This window comes from Herpailurus yagouaroundi, unplaced genomic scaffold, assembly GCF_014898765.1.
Source record: "Herpailurus yagouaroundi ecotype Mexico unplaced genomic scaffold, PumYag 28, whole genome shotgun sequence".
NCBI classification, from domain to species: domain Eukaryota; kingdom Metazoa; phylum Chordata; class Mammalia; order Carnivora; family Felidae; genus Herpailurus; species Herpailurus yagouaroundi.
This window is the reverse complement of record NW_024412376.1, coordinates 35,228,945-35,236,012: the sequence shown is the minus strand read 5'-3', so window position 1 is coordinate 35,236,012 and position 7,068 is coordinate 35,228,945.

Genomic DNA, 7,068 nt, shown 5'->3' with positions numbered 1-7,068 from the left:
GCAATTTTCGATTAATCCTGCCCAATTACTTTTCTGCGTAAAAAGAAACCTTGATGGAGGTAGGCATTTGTAAACTTGAATAGACCAGTCTTTCACTGGTCCTGCTTGCTCCTTAACCTACTCAGTTCCACTAATCTTGTCCCCAAAGCACCCCGCATATGCTTTTGAGAGGGGAAAAAATAATCTTATAAAAAGTATAGCGATGTGAAATGATAATCTCACTAGAAATTCACTGATTAAAAAAAGAAAGTGATTTTTTTATTCATTAAAAACATTAAGATCATGTTCCTGCTTGAAAATAAAGTCATCTTTGAATTTGAGTAGCAGTTTGGCCTATGAACTGATTTTCTGTAACAGTGTCCACTAGTGGTAGGCCTTGCAAAGAAATATATATGTACTTGGGAAGCTATATCAGATTATAACTTCCCTATAGATGGCAATAGATATACAAAAGAGTATGATTTTAAAAGGCAGTAAAATTATAGAGATACAAACAAGATTCTAATATAACTATGGCAATATAATAACTGTCTAGTTGGGTCTATTAACATGTTAATCATCCTAGAAAATTTTTATAAGCCCAAGGTCTTAAAAATATTATAATAATTGAGGTAAATTGCACTAGATTATTCTCCTTTTAAAAGGCTCTCTTGAATCTATAGAATTATATTATCCACTTAAAAGTTTTAGATAGATAAATAGAGCCCAGTGACCCCCTTATGTAGCTCATGGATCTATGAATTACGTATGTTGTATATAAATTTTATATTTATATAAAACCTGATTTTTTTTTCTGGTGAAAGATCTATAGATTTCTTTGGTTTCATAAAAGGATTTAAAACCCATGAAAGGTTAAGAATCTGTCCTGGTGGACACCCAGAGATGCCTTATTTGAGCAGTAGGGGTCACTGCTGCTCTTCATAATGATAGGAGCATTTTTCTCTAATAAGAATTTTCCCTTATCTTTATAAGGATAGAAGGGTTTACCACCTAAATTATTGTGAGTGATGTATTAATGTAAATATGAAGTCTTTGTAAAACCAATAGTACAGATTTTACGGAAGGCCTCTCTTTACTAACTGATCTTTTTTTTTTTTTTCTTAAACTCACCAATATACAAGATACCTTTATTTTCTTTCAAATACTGTGTCCTTTGCCCTTGAGTAAGTGATAGGAGGTCACATGAATATGGATTTCAGTGTCATTTTCATCATATTTTTCACTGGAAGTGTTTTCTGGTTTTTATACTCCTAAAAAGATGGATAGTATTTCTTCTTGCTTCTCTCAGTTTAGAAGGTTAAATATGTAATCTCTCTTTCAGACACTACTTTCTTTCCATGCAATATTCTTTAGCCTTGTTTGACTCAAAATGTCCTTTGCCCCATGAATTTCAGATGTGTAATTCTTCACTAATTCAAAAGGGAGGAATGGTGGAAATTATCATGTGTTTGAATTTCTAACATCAGAACCAATTAAAAAGAATACTTGGACATTTCTTCAGGAGTTTGATCTTTGTTTATTGCAATGCTAAGAATGAGCCCAAATGCCAAGGTAGTGTTAGCAAGTGATTTCTGGTAACAGAGTTAAGAGGAAGGCTTCTGGGACCACAGGAGACAGTGAGGGAGCTATTCTTCCAGTTAATGCCTGGAAAGGCCTGGGACATAATGTAGCTGCACTGTCAGTTAGAAATATCTTAGTGAGGGATGTGTGCATATGACAGAGAGAGAGAGAGAGAGAGAGAGAGAGAGAAGGGAAGTGTTACTTATCATAATTTCTCCTTCTACTTTGTGAAGTCCCAGCCCACGTCACAAAAACAAGTGTCAAATTAAACATGATAATGACTCATAATTTACTTTTTTGTGTGTTTCTATTTTGCAGAAATGTGTCAGTGTTTATGCTGACACAGAAAAAACAGCAATGTGACATTTCCAGTTTTCTTAGCTGAGTTCATAGACTACCATGTTTGATGGTAATATTTGTTTAATTATCTGTGTTCCCCAATAGACGTATGGGGTGAGTATAGTGTGATATCCACATCATACACCCAGTATCTGGATAACTTGCAATTGGTAGGCCTTCAAAATTTGTTGAAAGATTGAATAAGTGAGGTGTTAAGATTTAGACACTTTCATGTGGGGATGGAAGGCACTGAGACCTTAATTTTGATGTGAGTTGCAGGTATTGAGTCTGTAGAGTAGGAAATTGTGTGTCTCTGGATGTGTATATTATGTGCTCACTCCTGAAAAAATGCTACTATCACAACAACAATTAATTTAATCTTAGCCCTCTTCTGTGTGTAAGGCAGAGAATTGCTTGTGTCAGGACAGTCTGTATTTCTGTTCATTGTAAATTTTATGAAAATGAATTATTCTCCAATATATTTAGGTGAGTTAATGCCACATTTTATCCAGGTTATATAAAAGTTATTTCTGACATTAAATTACAAGATGCTCTTTGAGGGCCGCCTGGGTGGCTCGGTCAGTTAAGCACCCAGTTCTTGGTTTCAACTCAGGTCATGATTTCATGGTTTGTGAGTTCCAGCACTGTGTCAGGTTCTGCAGTGACAGTATGGAGCCTGCTTGGGATTCTCTGTCTCCCTCTCTTTCACTACCCCTCCCCTGCTCTTCCTCTCTCCCTCAATTGGAAAAACTATTAGAAAAATAAGACAATTCAGTAAGAGAGCTGAGTACAAAACAATATTTAAAACAATACCTTCCAGGGCGCCTGGCTGGCTCAGTCGGTAGAGCATGTGACTCATGATCTCGGGGTAAGTTTGAGTGCCACATTGGGTGTGGAAATTAGTTAAAAAAAAAATCTTAATGGAAAAAATCAGTATCTTTCATATATGCAGTTAAAAAATATAATGGGGGAAATGATCTTATTTATGACAGCAATAAATGCAAAATGTTTAAGACCTAGGAAAATATTTAAGGGACACATCCCTCCAAAAAGACTTGAATCGATGAAAATGCACAGTTATTCTTGGATTGGAAAAGTCAAAATCATAAATGTCTGTTATGCCATTAATCTAATCCTGAGCACATTTTATTGAAAATATTTTTAATTCAAGAAATAGTTATTAAATAGCAAAATATTTTTAAATGAATTTTCCTAAAATACTCTGAAATAAAATAAAAACTTTTATTTTCTACAGATTTTATTGCTGGTACTATACACTTAAAGTATAAAAACATTTAGTGATTTATTGCATTGTTTGAAAACACAGCTTTTCCTTCTAATGTGAAATTTATGCTTAAAAAATAGTCTGATTTCTAAAAATTTGCTCTTAAGTTTCCCTTTGGATTAGCTCAGCAAACTCCAGGAGCCATCTCAGCCTAAGTTACCAAAAGGTAACAGGGGAGTGGGTACTGTTAGAAGGACATCAGGTGTCTCACACATTTGACAGAATAATCAAATGAGCAAGTTTAGAGGTTTTAGTCACGTCTGCTGCCAACGTTGGCAGGCTTTCTCTCCTCCAATGTAATATTTTCAGAGGAAATAAGCAAAGAATTTTCCTCTGAAAATATTACATTGGAGGAGAGAAGCTGATAGGGCTAGCTCAGGGAAGGAGTCCACCACCAGCTCAACCATCTGTGGCTGGGGGATCAGAGCATCACTATACTATCAGGACCACTGGAGCCCTATGTTTTAAGGGTCATTCCAGGAGAAGGGAGCATCAGTCTAACAGGTGTCCGTTACAGCCTTGTGGTTTTGAGTCTAAATGTGACAGGAACAGAAGAGCATCTCTGTCTTTTCTCTAGCTTTTCTTATTGGCACTGTGTTAAAGAAGAAAATGTCCTGTTTTCCCCTCTTGCCATGCTCTTTATCAGCTTCCTTCAGAAAAGCAAACTGATTTCTTCCAAGTCAATAGAAAGACTCTCCATAAGACACAGAGCTAGCCCCTACGCTTCTTCCCTGCAATGTGCTTTCCCGTTGCAAATGGCTGACCAATTACAATTGTCATTGGCATACTGGTCTCAAGCTTGCCCATCAAAGCTCTGGTCTAAGTTAGCCTCCAGCTCTTGTTTATTAATTTCTTCTTGAATAGTGGTTCTCAAACTGTAGTTCAGGATAAGAAAAGAAAAATACAGAGACTAACAGCGATTTGGTATAGTTTCTCAAATGCCATGCCTATTTAGACAAAGATAATCAGTATCTCCTTTCATTCATTTAATAATTTGTTCATTCATACATTCATAAATTTGTTCCACAGCTATTTATAAAATACCTACCATTGCGAGCTGTGTGATATAAACCATACAGTCATTCAAACAACAGGTTTCAAACCAAAAAGACTTTCCCTTTCGAATCCCTTTTCCCTCTGAAGGAGGTTAGTTCCCGAAATTACTATTCCCAAAACCTCATCTTACCCTGACTTAGGTTCAGTACATGTTATTACAAGCAGTTCTCATTTTCTGTCTTCAACTGTGGACATAAATCTTCATGATTTATGTCATCCACCAAAATATCCTTGCCCCCCCAGAAAACTACTTGCCACACAGTAGGTGCTCTATAAATATTTGATAAACACAAATTGCCTTGTGTTCTGTAGATGGGGCCTGACATGAATTGGAAAGGTATCAACGACAAGTATTTTGACAATCAGTGTCCACAAGTCAGCCCTTCATGCCAGAGAGCTGCTTGCCGGGCAGGACAGATTATCTGTATTCTCTGTCACTGATTTACTGTCCTTGACTTATGTAATGGTATCAGCTAATAGGAAGAACACAGTACTATTGACCTGAAAATATAACTGAACAAATTGTACTCCCTTCCTCTTCCACCAATGGCATCAACATTCTTAAAACTTTAAGTATTTTTATAAGCAGAATGTCTGCAAAACTATTTCTTCTCTTTGAAAATATGGTAATTTACTTTGTAATATCAGGCACTTTAGAGTGTTAGAGTAACTGTACATAACTCAATAGGAAAAATATCTAACAAGAACTAGAATTTTAAAAAGTCTCATAGTTATTATCACTGCATTGGTCATACCTCTCATACCAACATGAATATCCACATCCACACCCATACTTGAGGGTGAAAATAAAGACTAAGAGTGAGTGTGCTAGTCTGAGACCTTATAGTCCCGAGACAATGAGCTGGCCAAAACAAGAACAAACGAACCAAAAAAAGCTACTGGTAAGTTCTTTATAATGTTTATAGTTTGTTGGGCCATGTAGTATAATGGGCCAGAGCATGGTCTATAGCATCAGACGAACTTGGGTCAAGTCCCGGTACGGTATTTACTACATGTATGCCTTGGGTGTTTACTTAATCTCTCTGAACCTCAGTTTCATCATCTATAGAACTTAGTGGCTTCAAGAATTAAGTAAGATGAATGATTATCAGGGCTTGGCTTCTGAGGCATGTTTTAGTGAATGCTAGTTCAGTCATTCATTCTACAAATTTTTATTGAATTTGTTTATCTTGCTCACAAATGTGTCTCTAGCATACTACCTGTCGCATAGGAAGCTCCCAAGATCTATTTGTGGAATGAATGTTAAGTCTCTACTTTTATAGAACATATGTTCTAGTAGTTTTCATCCTCCACCTCCTGTTGCTGAGGGCAAGAATACCAGAGGAAAAACAAGTGGGAATTTAAAGGAATTTTCATTTTAATGTTGTACACGATTCTATTATATGCCAGAAGAAACTTAAAAATTAATAAGCTTCTGAAAATTAAATAATGGTTCTGTCACTAATTTCGGTGCTTGAAAATGAAGTAATAATATGATAATGTTACGTCAAAAGAAAAAAAATTGTTTTAGTCTTCCTATCAGATAGTCTTTTCAAATCAGTAAGGATTTGACATCATGAACATAAGACCCTGTCCAGAATATTAAAATGAGAGTTTTCTCAGTTACATTTTGAAGACAAATGTTTTTGCATCTCATTTTAATGAACACATGCATATATTTGCTTTTATGGTTAGATGTGTATTCTTCTAAGAAAAATTAAAACTAAGCTAGTCTTAAAATACAGTACTTACTCAGTACTAGTACATGGGACACAAATTTGAAAAAATCCAGTGAAGTAGTTTACTTAATTTAAACTCAATACTGAGCTTCGTAAATTTGAGTTAAAAGAAATTTGGGAATGTAACCTATGGGAATGTAACCGAGAGAAGAAAATAATTTAGTGAGTCTCGTGCCATTATCAAGAATCTGCTTCCAAGCATGGTTTATAGGTAAGGAATTAAGAGGTACAAACTTGCATTATAACTTTTTCAATGTTTATTTATTTTTCAGAGAGAGACAGACAGAATGAGTGGGGGAGGGGCAGACAGAGAGGGAGACACAGAATCTGAGGCAAGCTCCAGTCTCTGAGCTGTCAGCACAGACCCCAACACAGGGCTTGAACTCATGAATCATGAGATCATGACCTGAGCCGAAGTCGGACACTTAACCAACTGAGCCACCCAGGATTCCCTAAACTTGCATTATAAACTAAATAAGTCATGGGGATGAAAAGTACAGCATAGGGAATAGAGTCAGTAATATTGTAATGATGCCTATGGTGACAGGTGATTACCGTGGTATTTCCTAAGGTAAGGAATTGTAGAATCACTATGTCATACACCTGAAACTAATATAATATTTTATGTCAACTATACTTCACCAAAAATATACTCTCCTGATCCAAACCTGGATAACCTGCTATATTTCAAATAAAATTATTTTTCAAATATCTTGAGAATGTCTCACTTTCCATACCCCCCTACACACACACACAGAAAATGCCATAAAGTAACACATTTGCTGGGATTTGTGTTCTTGACTTTGAGTTCCCCACTGATTCTTGTAAGAATTGCTAATCCTGATTGCAACAAATAAATAGAAAGATAAGAGACATGGATTTGGTGGCTTACAGAAAATAATGAAAGCAAATGGGCCACATTTATTATTTGGGCTGCTATTTGAAATAGGTGTATGAAGCCTTCACTAATGGTAAAATAACATTGTTTTTATAAACAATATAATATACTCTAAAATTTTTTTTTTCAACGTTTATTTATTTATGGGACAGAGAGAGACAGAGCATGAACGGGGGAGGGGCAGAGAGAGA